Raw genomic sequence first — 21816 nt, forward strand, 5'->3', positions numbered from 1 at the left:
GTAAGCTATGGTGCACAGAAGTTCTAACATCTTAAGACTTAAATGTTGACAGAAGAAAAAGGCCATAAGTTTACTGTACACTTTGGACCCTTACATGTTCCCATTCCTGTGCTTGATTTAGGTTCCCTATCTACTTTTATTTTGCCACATATTCCTGTTTTCCCATAAGTATGCCTTAGCACAAGTTGCTGTATAGGTACACACAATGTACACTTTTCTAAATAATGGAAACTATTGAGTTAATCTTAGAAAATCCAAATGCAAGTAACCACATCTTTCAAATGCTTTTATCTAGAGACACTACTTGTCCCAATTTCATTTCATTGTTCCTGAAGAAGTGTGTGTGCACAAAAACTTATCTGTTGAATAAAACTTTGTTGGTCTTAAAGGTGCCACCACACTCAAACCTTGCTCTACTTGTCCTCAGTGGTTTTGAGGTTGTTTAGGGCTTCATATTTAGCTCTGACCAGAGCTAATGAGTATCAAGGGCATTATGTACAGAAGCAGAATACTAGCTGTTGTGGAGTTTGACCTCGTAAAATGTTCTTGGTGAATGGATTCTGTTACATGGAAAATCTGGAACATGTAAAGGAAAATATTGCTCTAAATCTAATTTAGTAAAGATAGTTGAAGGAAATGGAAATGCTGTGTAATTTGATTATGTTTCCTTAACCTATTTGTACTACTGACCAGTTGTGTTGGAACACCTCTTTTGTTTATATACCATTTTTTGCACATAATGAAACCAATCCAATATGTTAATCTTTAGAGTGTAATATGTGGAGGTCCCTGATAAAAGAGACGGTGAGGAGCTGGACTGCCTGAATTTCTTGGCCCTTTCAGATTAATGCTTGTGTCAGTAAGTTTATCATGAGAGTTCTTAAAAGACAAGAATGCAGTACCTTGCTATCACCACAATGAGGCATGCTGAGTGCTCTTTTCTAACTAACTATGGAAATTGCATTTGATTTGCTGTATTTTCAAGGCCATTTTAAATATTATTTGACATGGCATAAATTCAGTGTGATCATTATGCTCTTTTTTCAGTTCAACCTGCGATAAATTTTAGAATTAAAAAACCTCTTAATTTCATTCAGAATAAACACCAGTGATGGTTTGGATACAACAAACATGATGGTGGTGATAAAGACGTATCACTTACAGTAGCTTATTAAGTGCAAAGAAAATTTTCCAGTCACAATGACCAGACTTGACTCCCATAACTCCTATTAATCAGCAGTACACAGATAGCCCTGAATCTAGTAAGGTTTTAACCTCCTACTAATTTTACTTACAAACAGGAATTGCTCTGAGTTAAAATATACAATGCCATATAAAGACAATCCCGCATTTTTATTTATGTTTATGTCAGATTCATAATATTGCCTGAAGCTTGTTACCAATGCTAATAAATTATGTTCTTTTATGCAGTCTCCATGTGGCCATAGATCTGAGAATAATGCAGTCATATGGGCAGGGAATGATGTCTTCTCTGTCCTGTGGAATCATTGCCCTCTCTTCTGGCAGAAGAGTAGTAGCAAAATTAAAGTTCATGTAAATTTAATTGTTTGAGATTACTTTTCAAGTAAACTCACATGACCAAGTTGATATGTATGTTTAAATTTCTTATGGTGGCTGCACAGTTACATAATTGTAAACATTTTTGTCAGAAATGCTGTATTTATTAGAACTACTGACCCAGTGTAAAAACTTTATACTGAAATCCAGATATTTTTGTCAGTTGGATCTGGTCGCTGACCATAATAATAAAACTGAACTGAATCCAGAAAGATGTAAAGTACAAGACTCACAGTGCAATCTTTAAGAATCCATCTTGGATCTAGAAGAGTGTAACTCTGTTTAAGATCACACTGTTAATTAGCTCTGCAAGCTATTTTCAAAAATAACATGCAGTGCTGAAACAGATTGATGATGATGATGATGACGACGACGACGACGACAAATTATCACAAAGAAGAGTTCCTCTGAGAACCTGCCAGCTAGTTTCCCCTCACACATGAAACCACAATTCAGACCTTTAACATCTGGCATTAAAGCAAGAGTCACAGCCTGCAGCCTCTGCGTCTTTCATTTCCAAAGAGAAACACAAATTGTCTACTAACACATGATTTTGCAAAAATATTAACAATCAAGGTGCAAATGCACCCATCTGTTCCTATCACTTCCAAGGTGATAAGAGATCCCCTGTTATAGGTCACACAGGAAACATGAGCAGAAATAGATAAATCACACATACATCTGCAGTCACTTCCACTGTGTAACACAGGAAGCCATCTTGCATAGTACCTGGCACGAAGATGAAACAAAACAGTATGAAAAAAGGTATGAAAGATGCTATACGCACACAAACACCTTTATTATCCTGGGATTGGACTAGGATAGTATTTATGGTCAGGTCCTTTTTAACATTGATAACACTATCTGGTATTTTTTCTTGCTTACACAACTGCGCATACAATGTCCTAGCAGCTGAGAGCAAGTACCAGATTAAAGTTCTATCTTCTTTTGGAAATTTTTCCATTTGTAATCCCAACAGAAAAGTCTCTGCAACTTTGTTAAATTTGTATCCCAAGATCTTAGAAATCTCTTGTTGAATCATCTGCCAATACTTTTTCGCTCTTTCACAAGTCCACCACATATGGTAGAAAGAACCTTCATGTTTTTTACATTTCCAACATCTATCTGGCATCTTTGCCAACTTTTTAGGAGTCATATACCATCTGTACATCATCTTAAAACAATTTTCTTTAATACTCTGACATGTTGAGAGTTTCATAGAGTTCTTCCACAAATATTCCCATGTGTCCATCTGTATTTCTTTATTTACATTAATTGCCCACTTAATCATTTGAGATTTCACTACTTTATCTTCTTTAGACCATTTTAAAAGTAACATAGATTTTCGAAATTAATTTTTCATTATCTCCAAGCAGAACTTTTCCCATTTCTGTTTGTTCTCATCTTATTCCTTTAGTTTTAACATCGCTTTCCACCAAACTTTTTATTTGTTGCATTTGAAACCAATCATATTTATTATTCAACTCTTCAGCAGTTTTCAATTCTATTTTACCACTTTGTATTTTTAGTAATTGATTATATGACATTCCCTTTTCCTCTCCTGTCTCAGCTGTTATTCTTATTACTTTTGCTGCCACTATCCATAGTGGTTTTCTCTCATCGCCATATTTCTTGTACTTCATCCAAATATTTAGTAGATTATTTCTTATATAATGGTGAGAATAAAACCATCCAACTTTTTCTTTCCATAGTACATATAAGCGTGCCAGCCGAATTTATTTCCATGACCTTCCAACGTTAAAAGTTTTTTATTCAACAGAGTCACCCAATCTTTTATCCACACTAGACAAACTGCTTCATGATATAATCTTAAATCTGGTAGTTTAAATCCTCCTCTTTCTTTAGCATTTGTTAAAACTTTCATTTTAATCCTTGTTTTTTTCCCGGCCCATACAAATTCTGAAATCTTTCTTTGCCATTTATTAAATTGTTTACTGTCTTTCACAATCAGAATAGTTTGAAACAAATACATTATTCTCGGCAAAATGTTCATCTTAATTGCAGCTATTCTACCAAGCAATGACAAATTAAGCTTGTTCCATTTTATCATATCTTCGTCCATTTTACGCCATAACTTTTCATAATTGTTTTGAAACAGATCAATATTCTTCATTGTTATTTCCATGCCCAAATATTTTACTTTGGGGTAACTTCACATCCCGTTAATCTCTGCAATTCCTTTTGTTTACTTACTTGCATATTTTTACACAAAATTTTTGACATTTTTCTTTATTAACATAAACTCCCGCCAATTCTCCAAAATCTTGTATTTTGGCTAACAACAAAGGTGTTACTTGCATAGGATTTTCATTTATCAACATTATATCGTCTGCAAATGCTCTGTATTTATAGGAAAATCCTTTAATTCTCGTTCCTTCAATTTCTTCATAATGCAATTAGATTTCAAGAGTCATTATAAACAACAATGGTGAAAGTGGACAAGCTTGCCTTGTACCTTTGCTGATTGTCATTTCTTCTGTAAGATCTGCATTTATACATAACCTTGCATGTTGTTCAGTATAAATTGCTTTTATCATTCTTATAAAGTTTTCCCCCAACTTTATTTTCTCCATTACTGCAAACATAAAGTCCGAATTCAAATTATCAAAAGCTTTCTCTGCGTCCGCAAAGAATAACGCAACTTCCTTCTCTGGATGTCTTTCATAGTATTCTACAATATTTACAACAGTTCTAATATTGTCTCTTATTTGCCTTTTAGGGAGAAAACCCGCTTGGTCTTCCTTTATAAAGTTTATTAGATATTGTTTAAGCCGTTCTGCTAAGATTCTTGTGTATATCTTATAATCATTGTTTAATAATGAGATTGGTCTATAGTTCTTTACATTAGTGACATCTCTATCTTCCTTTGGAATCAACGAAATTACTTCTTCCTTCCATGTATTTGGTATTTTCCCATTTATTCTTATCACATTCATTAATTTTTGAAGTTTCGGTATTAATTCTTCTTTAAACGTTTTTAAAAAAATTGCCGTAAATCCATCTAGTCCAGGTGCCTTTCCAATTTTCATTGCGTTAATCGCTACTTCAATTTCTATTTTTTTTCAATTGGATCATTCAAAACTTTTTCCATATACCGTAATCATTTAAGGGTGCTATTTTAATCTTCGGCAAATATGCTTCCATCTTTTCCTTCTTTACTTTAACACCTTTAAATAGTTTAGCATAATAGTTAAAAAATTCTCTCTTTATTCCTTCTTGATCTACCATCTCTCTTCCATCAGCCACAATTTTATTAATAATTTTACTTTCTCTCTTTTTCTTCAATTGCCAGGCCAAATATTTTCCAGGTTTATTCGCTCCCTCGAAAGATTTCTGTTTTAATTTTTTTTTAATTCCATTCCAATTCTTTATTTAACAGATGTCTCATTTGTGCTTGCAATATTGTAATCTCCCTTATAATTTTCTTTTTCCCTGGCCTTTTCCTTAATTATCTTCTTTTTTCTTAATTTCATTTTGAATGTCCAACATCTGTTTATCTTTTGCTCTCTTGTCTTTATTATTCAATGTTATTAGTAATCCTCTCATTACTGCCTTGTAGGCATCCCATACCGTGTGAAATTCTATATCTTCTCTGTCATTTACTTGAAAGTACTCTTTGGTTTCATTTTCTAGACATGTCACTATTTCTTTATTTTGTAGTAAATCTTCATTTAATCTCCATCTTCTTGACTTTTTCGACAGTTTTGTAATCCACATTATTGGGTTATGATCAGCTCCTATTTTAGGTAATATCTCTGTTTTCTTTGTTATAAGTCCCAAATCTTTAGTACCCTACAACATGTCAATTCTAGAGAAAGAACTATGTCTAGCTGAAAAGAAGGTATAGTCCCATACTTCAGGATTAAACTTTCTCCATATATCTTCCAAACTCTCCTGTTTAACCAATTCAAAAAAAGACTTTGGCAATTTCCCTTCTTTATCATTTTTTTTCTTCCCAGATCTATCATGTTCTGAATTGTTCCGTTAAAGTCCCCCATCAATAAAATTTGCTCATAGGTCACTTCATCAAGATGTTGTGTAATATTTTTAAAGAAAATGTCTTTAGCACCATTTGTAGCATAAAGTCCCAACAACAACGCTTTTTTGGAATTCAAAATAATTTCTGCCACTATATACCTTCCATCTTTATCTTTAAATACCAATTTCGGGTCAAATTCTTGTTTAATATAAAAGATTACTTCTCTCTTCTTCTGTTCAGCCAATGTAAAAAAATTCTAGTCCCAATTGTTTATTCCACAGAAATTTATAATTTTTTATCTAATATGCACTTCTTGTAAACATACTATATTACAATTTTGTTTTTTTATCCAATGAAATGTTGCCTTTCTTTTTTGTGGTGAATTTAGTCCATTTACATTCCAAGATATCAATTTGTAATCCATTATGGTGCAAATTCTTTATTTTCTTCATAAAATCTACACAGTTCCTGTGTATTTGTGATTATAATCCTTTTCCCTTGAAGTTCAAAGCTCAAACCTTCAGGTATTATCCATCTGTACTTCATTCCATTGTCACGTAATTTTTCTGTCAATTTTTTATATGCCTTTCTATCAGTTAGCACTTATCTTGGCAGTTCTTTCATAATTCTTACTCTACTGCCTCCCACTATCAGTGACTTTTCAAAGTTTTTATTCATGATCTTTCCCACCATTTCTTTTGTCATAAATCTTATGTTCACATCTCTTGGCAGATTGTTCTTTTGTGCATAGAGTGAATTTACTCTATACATATAGTCATACATATTTCTATTCCCTTCAAGATCTTCCTCCAAAAATTCTGCAATTATTTTTATTATGTATTCTTTCAGGTCTGATTCTTCATCTTCAGGTACACCTCTCTGAGTTTCCATCAGTTTGTAGTCATAAATTATCACTTTTTCTTGTAATTTTAACAAGGTGGAGTCGTGTTTTCACTCTCTTCCACTTCTTGTACTTTCTTTGTTATTACCACAGTTTCATTTCTGAGATTCTCTATTTCTTTTTTTAATTATTTTTTTGAGTCCTCAATATCCTTTCTTTTTTTAGAGGCAGTTATCATTTCTTTCACCCCCTTCATTATCCTAGCTTCCATTGCATCTAATTGGGCTTGCATTTTCTCTTTTGAAGCAGACCTAGCAAGAGTTTGTTTCGGGTCTGACACGTAAAAAAAGATCAAAAATTTTGATATCACCAAATTAAATGTGAACCATCAGGTTTGATAAAGTGAAGCCTGCCCTGTTCTTTTTTCCCTTTTACCAGTTCAAGTCTTCTTATCCACTATCCAACAGTAGTAATTTTTTTATTGCCAAATCTGTTAACTCCACCAATTTTTAATGTCCCAGGCACTTTAAAAACGATGTTACAACTTAGTCCTCCCAACAACAATGGCCACCGATGTTTCTCTCTGGTATTATAATCCTAGAGTAGGCTGTTTACTTCGTTGACTTCCTTCTTCCTCCAATACTTCCTGCTTTTCTTGCCTTCAAATCTCGTTTCACTGGTAGAGAAATCTCACGATATCTGATGTATTTCCTATGTTTACTGTGAACGCTGCAGATCTGTAACGATGGCGCTGCCTCCTCAACCACAGATAGACTAAACAATAAATTCCTTTCTTCTTTTAACACTGTCTTTTACGTTTACAAAGTTCAAATTTAGCCCCTTATCTTCTTCTCCTTTCAGGCTTTCCAACTCCCACCTTTTACTTTGGTTTTGTTTAACTTTAATTAGTCCCGGAATGAAGAGATAGCAACCAGTACCTTTTTTCCATAGTTTATCCAAATCAACACCAGTCCTTTGTAGATTAGATGTTTAAAATTGTAAAAGAAGGTTTGGATCCTGTCGAGTTTATGCCAAATTGATGACTCTGGAAACTTCTGCAGACGATGAATATGCAACTTCTCTCTGGAGATCCCTCAAAGCCTCAAAGGAGTCCCCCCCCCCCGGGACTCCCTTTCAGCCAAGGTAAGTCTCCTCAAAGTATCTGTGAGAAATGTAGGCAGAAGGCATTAATTTGCCTTTTACTACCCTGAACAGAAGTGCCAGCCTGCCCCCATTAGAGAAAGCAACTCAGCTCACCATTTTCCAACCCCGGATTGGATTGTAAAAGTTACAACATGGAGTGAAATGGACAAGTTAACAAGAACCTTAAGAGACTATGATTTAGAAGTATTTAAGATGGAGTGGAAAAAGTTCAGAAGATACGTAGAAAAAGTGGAAAATAAAAGAACATTGGACAATTTTTGATAATGACTAAGTATAAGAGGGAGGAGGATATTAATGTTGGTTGTTATTAAGGGTACCTTTAATATTAATATTTTAAGTATATAACACTGGCGGGGGTCAAGTAACGGGGGGAGGGGTGGGTAGAAAGTAATATATGGGATAGATTTTTAAAAAGTTATTATTAATGATGTAAGAAATTGAAATTTATGACCATATGTTACTGATAAAATTGTTTGAAACACAAACTTTGATAACACCATCAAGGCGGTGCCCCTCTGGCATGGAGCTCTGGCCTCTCAGTCAAAGAATGTTTTGGCTGGATGTAGAAGAACAGTGGGTTTCTATGTTAGCCCTGGGGGTGGTAGGTATTGAATACCTGAGCCCCAAGGATAGGGAAGAGCAGTCTAAAAATCCAATAAATAAAGTTATCCTTAGGGGTGTTGAGAACTTGGCAACAATTATGATCAATATTTTAACTTCCCTAGTTCAAAATGCCCATTTTTTGTTGAGTTGATTCCCTCTTTTGATCACCTGAAAGTTTTGCTTGTAAGCTGTATTGCATCTGCACAATAGCTGCATTCAGCATCACAGCTAGGTAAGTTGTGATCACATGTGCCTGGTTACTATTCACCAAGTCATCAGGGAATTTCTCTTTTAAAACAGGTTAGGTTAGGCTTTATGTGCTATTTTTGTACTTGTGTTATTTAACAACACTCCCTTTTTTTCTGTGTATCTTCATGGCCAAGTAAATGCTAATGAATTCAAGTTTCTGTGCTTTGAGCTACATTCCTCCAGACTAATACAGTAAGAGTATGGTTTCCAGGGGGATCTCTGCTGCCTTTATAGCTTTCCAATATTTATGGCAGGCTGTGAGCAAGAGACGCCTAATTTCAGTTATATACGGACATCGTAATCACCATTTGGTTGCCAGGGTGCCTGGAGATTCAACTCACAAAAATGTGCCATGAAACGTGGGTTTTATCTACCATCTTTCAAGAGACTTACGTGAATACTAACAGCCTCAGCATTACAACAGCACTCTATATCTCTGGAAGAGTGCTACCAGAAGTGCAGATGGGTTTCCAGCCACTCCGTGCGTGCACCATCTCGGCCGTTGCAGTGGAAGAAGTTACGCCACCAGGAACTGTCCGGACAAGCGGTTTCCAGCTCTGACCATGAAAGCCATGTTGGTAGGCTAACATCAGTGACCATCTTCCTGCAGTGCCAGACTCCATGACAGCGAAACGAGAGGTTCACGGACTCAACAGCTGTTACTTCCGCATAAGGCAATGAAGCTTATCTTAGGCGTGGATCCTGCCAGACTGCCTAAGCTTTTGTCCAACGAAACCCAAGACAAAAGATGGTGCCAGCAGAGAAGTAAAAAACAGGAAGAACAGCTTCATCTAGAGCCAGAGTTCTTTGTATAAATCGGGTGTCACCTTAGGTACCAATTTGGCCTTCTATTGTCACTTTTAGATAAGTTTGGATAGCTTGTTTAATCACCTCCACCCAATACCTCCACCCGTGCCTTGTCCTAACTGTCACCCTGGAGCCTCCCCCTTGCCCATTGTTACCTGGAAACCCAATCAGGTAACCGGGGCCAGGTCCACTCATTGGCTGGATATGGGCATCCAATCAGGTACCCAGAATAGACTGGTCACTGCCCACCATACAAGTCAAGCCACTGTGGTCACTTCGGAGCCTCCGCTTTTTTCTGAGGTCATGTACCATCTTTAAAAAAAAAAAAAAAATTATTGTTATATATTCCAACACCAATCCACCTCTGTGAGAGTCCCAGGCCATAGATACATTATAATATTCCATAAATTTATAACTATTAACATTTCATCCAAATACAACTCCATCACTCTATTTAAACATCTTATCCATTCATTTTCTTATTAACCAACCAATCGTCTTAAATTGTTTAAACTTTTCCAAATATCTCACCATCTTCCTAAACCACCCCTCCTCCTGTTCCCTAACCTTTAATCCATTCATTCTTCGTATCTTCATCGTTAAATACTCCAAAATAATTATATTATTCATTTTATCCCTCCAGTGATTAATTGTCAATTCCTCAGCTTCCTTCCAATTCCTTGCTATCACTTGTCTTGCTGCTACTAACATCAAATTAATCCATTTACTATCCTCTTTTGATCTTAATCCCACACCATCCAAATTAATAATTGCCATTGCTTTGAATATACTTATTTTCCATCCCATAATCTTTGTCATCTCTATGCCAACCTGCAACCAGAATTTTTTCACTAAGGGACAATCCCACCACATGTGACTCTAAGTTCCAATTTCTCCACATTTCCTCCAACAATTTTTACTCCCTGATTTAGAAATATAATACATCTTAATGGGTGTATAATACCATTTCTGTATCATCTTCAATCCCTGCTCCTGCACTAACCTAGATGTTGTAACAAAGGGAGGTAATCTAAACATCCTCTCCCAATCTTCATCTAAAATTTTATCTCCAATATCTGTTTCCCAATGTTCCTTCAAAAATTCTCTCGGGGATTTCCCTGTACCTAATAAAATCTTATACAATTTTGAAACTATTTTTGACTTATCTTCTCTATACTCTTTCACCAAGTTTTCAAAGGGAGTATTAATTCTTTTACCAATATTTTTAAGTTCTTCCTCCTTCAGCAATGAGGAGATTTGACTTTTTAACAACCAATTAATATTATTCAAAATATTATACTCCTCTTTCTTCACCCCATCAGTACCCCAAACCTCTTTCAATTCTCAAATCGTAATCCTCTTCAGTTTATCTCCTACTTCCTTTGACAGCGATCCCCTTAATGGAGCAAATTTATCATAATACCACATTTTAGTAATAGATGATATCTCCGGAACGAGTTCTTTTTTCCACTTCTCCCATACCCTACTGGGCCCCATAAAGGTTGATAATTTATCACCTATCTTCTTCCTCCTTTTCGTTCTATCAAATAAACTTTCCTTTCCTCTTACTACCTCTAAATTTTCCTTTTCTATCCCATTCAGCTCTTCTCCTAACTCTCCCTCCAACCAAATCATTAAGTGCCTTAATTGATATGCATCATAATAGTAAATTATATTGGGAATCCCCCATCTTTAATACCATAATATCTATACCTATTAGCTGTCCTTGGTTTCTTTGATGCAAAAACAAATCTATCTATATCTCCTTGCCATCTCTTCAGTACGTATTCTGGTATATGCCAAGGCAATACATAAAATAAATAAGTCAACCTAGGAACTAGAAACATTTTAACCATAGCATTCCTTGTACTAATTGACTCCTTCCTCTTCCTCCAGTCTCTCATTTTAACTTGAATTCCACTCCAGATTCTTTTATAATTATACTCAAATATTTTTTTAATATTCCTAGGAATATTAACCCCTAAATATTTCACCATTTTATTTGCTATGGGAATACCCAAAATTTTTGAAGCTGCTAATTGTAACCCTGATTTTACATTAACACACATCATCGAAGATTTTGAAAAATTCACTTTTAACCCTGACACTTCCTCAAATTCCTGTAGTTATCTTTTTTAAAGGTGCCACTGCGGGCTCCACATCCTTAATTGTCACCATCGTGTCATCTGCATACATTGTTAAGAGATTCCCATCTATTTTCCCTTTCCCTGGAACTTCAAAGCCTATAATTCTTTTGTCCTTTTTTAATTTATTCACTAACGGTTCCAATGCTAAAATAAATAACATAGGGGATAAAGGGCATCCCTGCTTCGTACCACTCATTACCTGAACATATCCCTCTACTGATCCACCAACTCCTATCAATGCCTTGGATTTAGAATATATTGCCTCAATCATATTTTGAAATTTCTCCCCAATCCTATACTTTTGAAATATAATCTTCATGTATGTCCAATCCACAGAATCAAAGGCCTTATAAATATCCAACGCCAAAAGCGTAAGCGGCAAATCCTTATTTTTAGCTAAATAAACCATACCCATCACCTTCCTAACTGCCTCTACTAAATACTTTTGAGGCATAAACCCAAATTGCTCTTTCCCTATCAATTGTGCTATACATTTTTTAAGTCTCATTGCCATAACCTTTGCAAAGGTTAGGTCATGTACCATCTGACCACTTGTCATCCGCCCCTGCACTTCCTACCCCCTAAGGGTTCAATGTAGTCCTTATAATCTCTGACCCAACTCCCCACACGTGTGCATCTGACAGTACCACATACTTCGCTGTTAGATACGCCCCTGATACCTGATCAGTTGAGGGTCCATCCCACATTTCCTTTTTTGTCACCATTGGAGCCTTCCTCGAAGACTACAATAGGTAATTATTACCCTGTTTGTCAATCCTTGTGTTTACCCTTGTCTATTTCTATCCTCTTTTTATTAGGACTGTATGTGTATTGTGTAACTTTATACCCTTGTATGTTTGCCTTTATTCTATAATAAACCCCCTTATTTTATATTACATTGTCTCATTATTGGGTAACTTTCAGAGCAGACACCTTCTGTATAAATAGGTTTTTGATCTCGCTGAAAGGCTGATTGCCCTCCACTCTAAATTCTCCAATATCTTATTTTTAGGGCAATTTGCTTAACAGATATTGGTGGAGAAAGCATTGGCTAAACCCTGTTCGTCAGAACACATGGGAGTTGACACACATTTTCTGGCAGCCAGACGTGGAAGGATACTTCTTTGAGAACTTACCCTGTTAGGCTTGAGTGATTGTGAATGAGCGAATGAGAGAATGTGATTGGCTCTAGGAGAGCATCCTATACCTCATGGGGGGGGGGGGGCTGCTGCCGCTCTATCATGCAGCACTGATTCTCCAGCTGCACCCAGAGGGCCAGATCTCCTGTGTAGGGGCTGAGCCTGACTGGAAAGCAAGGGGAGAATCAAGTGAAGCCCGGCCACCATCCCGATTGGCCTACTCAACGCGTCTATCGAAGGGAAAGAGATCAGGCTAGGTTGCTATTTAGGAACGGATAGGTCCCCATCCCCGCTTCTCGCCCTCATTTCTTGTGTATTACATCCACACACAAGTAGGATAGCATTTAGTCTTGTCTTTGGAGTACGTGCACCGGTTGGAGTGATTCTCGGGAAGTACAGACCTTGTATTATCAGTGATGCACTCAATGGAGTGAGGCTGGTATATACAATAGAGTTGCCACAGGAAGGTCAGGTTACCTTGAGCCGCTCTTCTTGTGAGTAAACTCACTGCCTCAGCAGGTAATTGAAGCTAGCTAACCTGACTGAAGAGCAAAAATAGAATTGCGGCTGGAGAAACAGTCTACCTTGAGTCGATCTCCTTGCGCACACCAGAGTCGCCTCACAGGGAAAGCGCTAACCTAAGTTGAGAGCGAGCGATAGATTACCACAGGAGAATTTGGGCTACCTTGAGCTGGTCTTCTTGTACGTAAGTAATCGCCTAATCAGGTTGCGCACTGGTTGAAGTGGCCCTGATCTTAGAGTGAGCAAATCCCCGCCTAATCAGGTTGTGCACTGGTTGGAGTGGCCCTGATCCTAGAGCATGGAAATCCCCTTGCCTAGTCAGGTTGCACACCGGTTGGAGTGGCCCTGATTCTAGAGCAAGTAAATCCTCCGTCTTGCCTGGTTGTGCCCTGGTTGAAGTGACCCAGGTAGAGAGCAGACCTTTTCCCCCTTTTGAAGAAAGACAAAGGAAATTGTGTGCCATCTGGGGCGACTTTTCTCACATGTAAATCCCCTGCTTCACCCGGTTGTGTACCAGTTGGAGTGACCCAGGTAGAGCGCAGACAACTTTCCCCTCTTTGAAGTTGGAAAACTCAACAATGAAAAAGAAAAGACATACAGGAGCCATTTGAGAAAAAAAAAGTGGCCATTTCTCTCTCTCCGTTTAAAAGTTAGTTCTTGTTAAAAACTAACAGAAGCAAACATGATGGCAAAGAAAATTGGACAAATTGGTAGCCAAGAAGGGAGACAGTCCCTGGAAACCTGGTTCTTTTAAAGAACCCAATCTCCTGCAGACTTTGAGAACTGTACAAGAACTATATGTAAAAGATCACTCCAGTTCCAGTAAGAAGGAAAAGTGCGTGATCTGGGGATTATACGTGGCATTACAGGACAGTGTGTCTTTAATTAATCAATTGAAGGATAATTTGGAAAGCTGGGAGAATGAGCTAGAATGCTTAAAGCAGGAGTTAAACGACACTAAGGGCCAATTAGAAAAGGAACTGGAAGTTACCAAAGATCGATTAAGCAAAGAACTAACCGATGCAAAAGCCAACTTTGAACAGGAATTGGGAACTACTAAGGATAGGCTAGATAAGGAGCTAATAGACACCAAGGCCCACTTGGAACAAGAGTTAGAAGATACCAAAACCAGTCTACAAAATGAGCTAGGGAATACTAAAACACAGTTCACCCAAATGTTGCAAGGAACCAGAGAAAAGCTGAGCCAAGAACTTCAAGAAACCAAAGACGAGAATAGGCAGCTTAAAAACCAACTGGGGGCCGAAAGAGCCGGGTTTGTTTTAGAAAATCAAAGACAGGCAGACCAGATCCGTGAAGGGAAAGAAAAAATGAAGGAGACCGAACTGAAGGCCAACGTTCTTGAAGGACGGCTTCAGGACACTCTCATTCACATTAACAAGTTACAAAGTGCAGTACAGTATATTTCTGAGGAAAATCATAAGAGGAGAGAGGCTGCAAGCCACGATGTGCAGGAGACTTATATCCGATTTGAGACAAAGACTAAAAAGACAAGTTTCTGTGATTTCCGCTATCCACCCCGCAGCTATGTTAGATTGTGCCACAGAGGAAGAATTCTTCCCCTTTGAGGAAGAGCAATCTAAAGAAACTGAGACTAGTCTCATGCCACCTCCAGCTACTTACTAACCCATAGAACCGGTACATCTTAAGGATGTCACCACTACTGCAGCCTCAGGAAAGAAAACCAAGGAACTAGTTAGTGAAAGACGGCCATGGAGACTAGATGAAGCTAAAGCTGTAGCAGATAGACTGGGTCCCCTTAACAAATCCACTGTTTCTCAATGGATTACCAAGATCCTAATTATTGACAATACAGTAGATGGTGCAGACCTCACCCAGAATACAATGCATCTATAATACAGTAGATGGTGCACCACCGGCCCGGATTCTGCAAAAATAGTCTTATATTTCCAGTAAGAAATGAGCCCAAAAGACTTCCACAGAATGGATGCAAGTTGTTTTGATTAGCTTTCGCCCTGGGTACACACTGGATAAAATTCACATGAACGAAAGACAGTAGTCGGGAGAAGACTCAGTGGAGTATTTAGCTAGAATGAAGCTATTAGCAGATTTAGCAGACCAGCTTAATTATGATAATAATGATGAGCCTGACTACGAGAATGACGACCTTAAACTGCTAGTATTTCAGGGTTTCACTACCCAAACCAAATTCCTCTTTGGCAATTTTAGACCAGAAAAGCTCTCATGGGAGGATTTTGAAGATAAAATCCTACAGGTATCTGAAATGATGGAGGATGAGCTCCCTTTTAAGAAACAGCAGAAAAAGGAAAGACAGACTGAACCTATGTTGACGGTAACTTATACTAACAACGGGCCATACTCACAATATGTTCCTGGAAATCTGTTTGCATCTCCCCCTCATATGGATCGGGGCAGAGGGCACAGGGGACGTGGGAATGGAAATCTGGGAAGAATGGGAGGTGGAAGAGGAAACCGAGGTGGATACATTTCAGCAAGGCCCCCCGGTGTTTCTGTCTGCACCTCCTGCCTTCATCCCGGTTCCCAATCCCCCTCAACCCCTGCCTCAGTAGCAGCCGCAAAGCATAGCAGTGTGTCAGAATCTTCTGCTTTCCAACCTCCACCCCAGCCTCAAGCACCACGGTAACAAGCTCCAAATCCACCTAAATTATATCCAGATATCTCCCAGTTCCAAGAAGCAACTTCTCAATATGCTCCAGCTACTGTCAACTACGGGCAGTCTGGCCAGGGAAAAGTGGACACTTCCAATCCCTACCACAACAGAGCTTGGGTATATTTAAAATCATTAGGATGCGATATGAGTTAGTATCACAAGATGCCCACAGAAGCCATACTATTTGCAGCATCAGAAGCTTACAAAGAAAAGGCGGCCACGCAAGCGCAACCAGTTGCCTTGTTGCAGACACAATCCTTTCTCTGAAAAATATGATCTTTGCTAGGGGTGTCCGGAGTCCAAAGATCTCCCAACAGGGGTTGTGGCCAAATTAAAGCCTGATACCTGGGGGAGACCGATGGTTAAGGCAGACATTGGGACTCCAGGAAAACGTAAAACTGCCACCCTTCTAGTAGATACAGAAGCCTCTCTTAATGTACTCCATCCAAAACTGGTCTCAGCAGGAACAAAAACCATGCTGTCTACGGAACTGGCCGGCTATGCAGGAGGAAGTCACAAGTCAAAGATTTGGGACAGCATTCCCATAATTGTAGGAAAACTAGCTACTTCCATCCAGTCATGTGAAAATCAGGGAGAAGTCGTAGGCAACAACCTGACCATAGATTTGGCAAACTGTATGATATGGCATATATATTTGGGGGCCCAAAATTTATTAGCGCCATCCACTGATGTGCAGCTTTAAAGGCCCCACTTCCCCTAGCTACAGATCAGTGGGTTCAGGACTTCCCAGATGTGTGGATCACTGACAAAGCAGAGTGTGGGACTGTGAAAAATGCATGCATCCTTTTTGAAGGCAGGGATCCTCCTCCTCCTCAACGCCAATACAAATATCCAGCAGAAACAGAAGTAGGCATAGGAAAAACTATTGAGGGTCTTTTAAAATACGACGTGATTAGACCTATGCAATCCATTTGTAATGCACCCTTGTTGCCGGTGTTAAAGGCGGACAGTGTCACTTGGAGAATGACAGTGGACTTCAGCACTCTGAATGCTGTCACGCTTCCAGTGGCTCCAGTCGTCACAAAATGCAATGAAATTTTGGCTGCCATTGAGGCAGGCTCAAAATTCTACAGTGTTTTAGACTTGGCTAATGTGTTCCATTCAATTAGGCTACATGAGGCTTGCTGGTATAAATTTGCCTTTACCTTCCACGGCCAACAGTACATTTTTGAAAGGACCCTGCAGGGTTCCAATCCAGCCCAAGTATTAGCCACGCTCACTTTGTACAAATGTGGGACCACCTACAGCCCTCTTCAAAGGATCACATGCTTAGTTATGTAGATGATACTTTAATACATGCAGAAACTGATCAAAAGACTCACGAGGTCACCCAGGAAGTGCTGGTAAAAACTGAAGTGAAGTACCTAGATCTGTTGCTAGGAGCAGAAGGGAGAACCCCTGATTCCCAGCGGGTAGATGTAATATCTAAACTTCCCGCCCCCACAGACACACATTCACTGCGTGCGTTGCGCGGCACTTTTAATTTTTCATGGAATTTCATTGAGCTGTTATCCGAAAAGGTGCGCCCACTTTACAGATTGTTGAGAAAGGATGAGCCGTGGTGCTGGGGACCTGAACAGCAGAATGCATTTGCGGAACTCAAAATGAGTCTGGCAAAGGCACCTGGTCTCGTGCACCCAGACATGGTGCAGCCTTTTTACATCCAATTAGTAGTTTGTACAATGATTCTAGCACCTCCTATTATGAATTCCCAGTGAGCAAGACTCCAAACTAGCACAAGATGGACTTTTTCACAAGGGGAGAATTTAGTTTCTACTTGGGAAAGATTCCTGGAAGCATAAGCGATGACTCTCTTTGCTCCAGCTTGAATCTGTGTGAGCGTTGCCCCCATGCTATGGTCCAAGATGATACATTAACAGAACCTGTCCTGACCCACATAGCCATCTGGAAATGCAGCCCTTGATCACAGCGGCGCGAAAGGGAACCAGACTGGCTTGAAGTTGAACCAGGGAGCTGAGGTCGGCAACATTCTGTCACCATCTCATTTGTACTGTCTGATTTTTGTGTTAGAGGGAGCGCAGTGTATATCTTATTGTTTCTCTAATTCAGACTGTCAGCCACTATTCAAAACCAACTCTTTTTTGACAAGTATACCAGTAAGATTTTTTTTCTTTCCTTTTCGTCCACTCTGCTGGGAGTGTTTCCAGAAGGCCTTGGACTCAAAACATTTGCATTTTTACACTCTGCACATGCTCCAGCCCGTATCCCAGATGCAGAGAACCATGGGAAATGAAGTTCTTCCCCTATGTGCAACCATATATGTATTGAATCTTACCAAAGAAAGTTGGACCGTACCAACGGCCCTGAGGGTTAAAAGAGGACAGGCACTGACACTTGCCCTCCGGAGCGCAGTGGCTCCAGTTAAAAATTTCCTCCTTCCAGAGTCTCCATGTGTCAGAACAGATCCTCCTCAGGTGCCAACTTTTGAGAGCATCTGGAGTTTGGATCGCAAAGTCCCTGGTGGGAGAAGAATGGTTGGGCCCATATTGGCCTAGCTTCCCTAATTGCAGTAAAAACGCTTATAAGTTACAGCAACTAGTGTAAACGCCTGGCTCTTGTTGCACAATCAAATTGCTACTGTAAAATGAATTATGTTTTTGTTACCTGATTGTGTCTCCCTTGCCTGGCTGATACAAAGGCCTGAAAAATCTGTTTCAATGAAAATTGATTTGCATAATCCCTCCTATACAGCCCCCGCTCCCCTCCTTCTTTCCCCCTTTTTCCTATGCTGCCTCGGTGGCTGACAAAGACAGCGTGTTTTGCATTAAACCAATGACGTCATCAGTCACTGAATGCCATCTCCCGGGCAGGAAACGGCACTGAACTTTTAATTTTGAAGGTTTTTATGAGTGTATATGTATTTTAAAGTCTATTTTTCACCATTGGAGGGTGTACCAGCCCAGGGAGGGCCATCTTTAAGGTAGTCTATCAGCTGAACCGGTGAGCCTGAATCTGTATCAGGATCCCGAGGGAGGCCTAGTAACAGACCATTGCTAATAGAAACGAGGGTTGTGCTATTCCTCGTGCCATTGGGTTTGGAGCAGTCCACCCCAGCACAATGAATTTTCCCAATATTCCTCCTGGTGGCCCCCTCTTCCTGACCATTCTGGTTAGGACACCCCAAGTTGACCCCAAGAAACACCATCAGATTGTGGGTAGTGAAGCCCATTATGCCCGTGTATGAATTATGAACCTTGAATGTTAATGTGTATTTGTGTTTTATTGTGATGTATGAATATGTGTAGCCCCATCACACAATGCAAGCGATTTGGTCTATTTGCATGACACAGCCCCTCTCTACAAAAAGAGCCAACACGACCTGAACACCCTGAAACATTTATAAGGAATTATGCACCATTCGATTAATGTAACCCCTCCTCCTCCAAGTAGTAAGACTTGTTGGGGGACGGAACCCTTGGTATGATTGACAGGGCCCCTCAGTTCCCATGGTAACTGGATTGTTCTATCTTTTACTGTGAATAGGGGAAGTCTCCTGTCCATCAGAAGACTCCTAAATAGGCCCTAAAAAGAGACCAGGCTGACACCGAGTCCCTCAGAGCCACAAATTCTCTAGATTAAAAAGGAGAAGGCCTACTAAGGTTTGCTTCTTCGAACCCAGTGCAAGAGGAGTAGCATCATACATCTTAACACTCCCTGGTTCGGAGATCCAGCCTAGTGGCCATTTTCACCCACAGGAAGCATGATCATTGGTACAATCATGTTCCAAGACATATATCTAGAAATGCTTGTATGTTATGATGTGTTATGACTATTTTCAATAAACTGAATACCCTAGCATAGTATGGAAGAGAACGGCATTACTTAAAGTGAGGGATTTGTGAAATCAAGAAGTACTATGCAATGTATTACTGCTTATGCTCCCCCAGAAGCCCCTGCAACTGTCTATTTGTATATGCAGAAAAGGGCCCCCCTTATTTGGATCCAGTTGTGTTGTGCAGGACCAGAGCTAAAAGAGGCGGAGAAACTGTATCTCACTTGGGAAGAGTGTAAATTGGACTAACAAGGACACTCAATATACTGGGGGGGGGGGGGGGGGAGAAGCCAACATACGCCACCCGGCATTTGCTCTCTCCCTCTCCACCAGGGAAGACATAGGACATGGAAAAACCTTTGCCACCCCCCCCCCCACAAGAAGTTTATCGAGTGGGGGGGAGACTGTAGAGGATTAAGAAGATTTATGTTTAGAGAATAGATAGGAAAAATTAATGTATTAGAATAGCTGTAGGAATATAAGGTGTGTGTTTTAAATATAATTGTATCTACATGTATCCTCCCAATCCCAGATATGATTCTTCTGCGCACGCACACACACACACATATATATATATAGTTGCAATGATCTTCCCTTTTAAAAGTGACTGTACTTTTGTGTAATGCTTTTAGCATTGTGGCATATAGAATCTGTATGTAACCGCTGTAATGTTGCTGATTGTCCCCATGTTTCCGAGGAAGTAGCCTATGGCCTATTGGATCCCGCCTTTTAAATTTCAGTTTTGAGTAGTTTAGCTAGTGGCTCCAACTTTTAGCTAGGAGGTACACCCCGATTAACACTTGGCTCCCAGCGAGGATGTTGCCTGTCAAGACCTGCTATGGACTGCGTTGTTAGTCAAGACCTCATTCCCCATTCGGTGACGAAAGTCTTGAAGGGGGGGATCTGTGAGCAAGAGACCCCTAATTTCAGTTATATACGGACATCATAATCACCATTTGGTTGCCAGGGTGCCTGGAGATTCAACTCACACACACGTGCTATGAAATGTGGGTTTTATCTACCATCTTATAAGAGACTTATGTGAATACTAACAGCCTCAGCGTTACAGCAGCACTCTATCTCTGGAAGAGAGCTAGCCAGAAGTACAGATGGGTTTCCAGCCGCTCTGTGCGTGCACCATCTCGGCCGTTGCAGTGGAAGAAGTTGTGCCACCAGGAACTGTCCGGAAAAGCGGTTTCCAGCCCTGACCATGAAAGCCATGTTGGTTCGCTAACATCATCAGCGACCATCTTCCTGCAGTGCCAGACTCCATGACAGCGAAGCGAGAGGCTTACATACTCAACAGCTGTTACTTCTGCATAAGGCAATGAAGCTTATCTTAGGCGTGGATCCTGCCAGACTGCCTAAGCTTTTGTCCAACGGAACCCAAGACAAAAGATGGTACCAGCAGAGAAGTAAAAAAGAGGAAGAACAGCTCATCTAGAGCCAGAGTTGCTTGTATAAATCGGGTGTCACCTTAGGTACCAATTTGGCCCTCTGTTGTCATTTTTAGATAAGTTTGGATAGCTTGTTTAATCACTTCCATCCAATACCTCCACCTGTGCCTTGCCCTGTCACCCTGGAGCCTCCCCCTTGCCCATTGTTACCTGGAAACCCAATCAGGTAACCGGGGCCAGGTCCACTCATTGGCTGGATATGGGCATCCAATCAGGTACCCAGAATAGACTGGTCACTGCCCACCATACAAGTCAAGCCCCTGTGGTCACTTTGGAGCCTCCACTTTTTTCTGACCACTTGTCATCTGCCCCTGCACTTTCTACCCCCTAAGGGTTCAGGGTAGTCTTTATAATCTCTGACCCAACTCCCCACACAGTACCACATACTCCGCTGTTAGATACGCCCCTGATACCTGATCAGTTGAGGGTCCATTCCCCATCTCCTTTTTTGTCGCCATTGGAGCCTTCCTCGAAGACTACGATAGGTAATTATTACCCTGTTTGTCAATCCTTGTGTTTACCCCTGTCTATTTCTACCCTATTTTTATTAGGACTGTATGTGTGTTGTGTGACTTTATACCCTTGTATGTTTGCCTTTATTCTATAATAAACCCCCTTATTTTATATTATATTGTCTCGTTATTGGGTAACTTCCAAAGCAGACACCTTCTGTATAAATAGGTTTTTGATCTCGCTGAAAGGCTGATTGCCCTCCACTCTAAATTCCCCAAGATCCTATTTTTAGGGCAATTTGCTTAACAAGGCTGCTGACTGCCTGTGTATAGTCAATATGCTGAAGATGCCAAGCTCTCTCCTTCCCAGCC

At 39.8% G+C, this 21816-nt stretch overlaps 1 protein-coding gene across 1 annotated transcript in view; it reads left to right on the forward strand.

Annotated features, from left to right (window-relative positions):
* Nucleotides 1–21816, forward strand: part of CPA6 (carboxypeptidase A6) — an 81601-nt gene that overhangs the window by 35257 nt on the left and 24528 nt on the right. The gene's annotated exons all lie outside the window — the stretch shown is intronic.

Source organism: Heteronotia binoei, chromosome 7, assembly GCF_032191835.1.
Source record: "Heteronotia binoei isolate CCM8104 ecotype False Entrance Well chromosome 7, APGP_CSIRO_Hbin_v1, whole genome shotgun sequence".
NCBI classification, from domain to species: domain Eukaryota; kingdom Metazoa; phylum Chordata; class Lepidosauria; order Squamata; family Gekkonidae; genus Heteronotia; species Heteronotia binoei.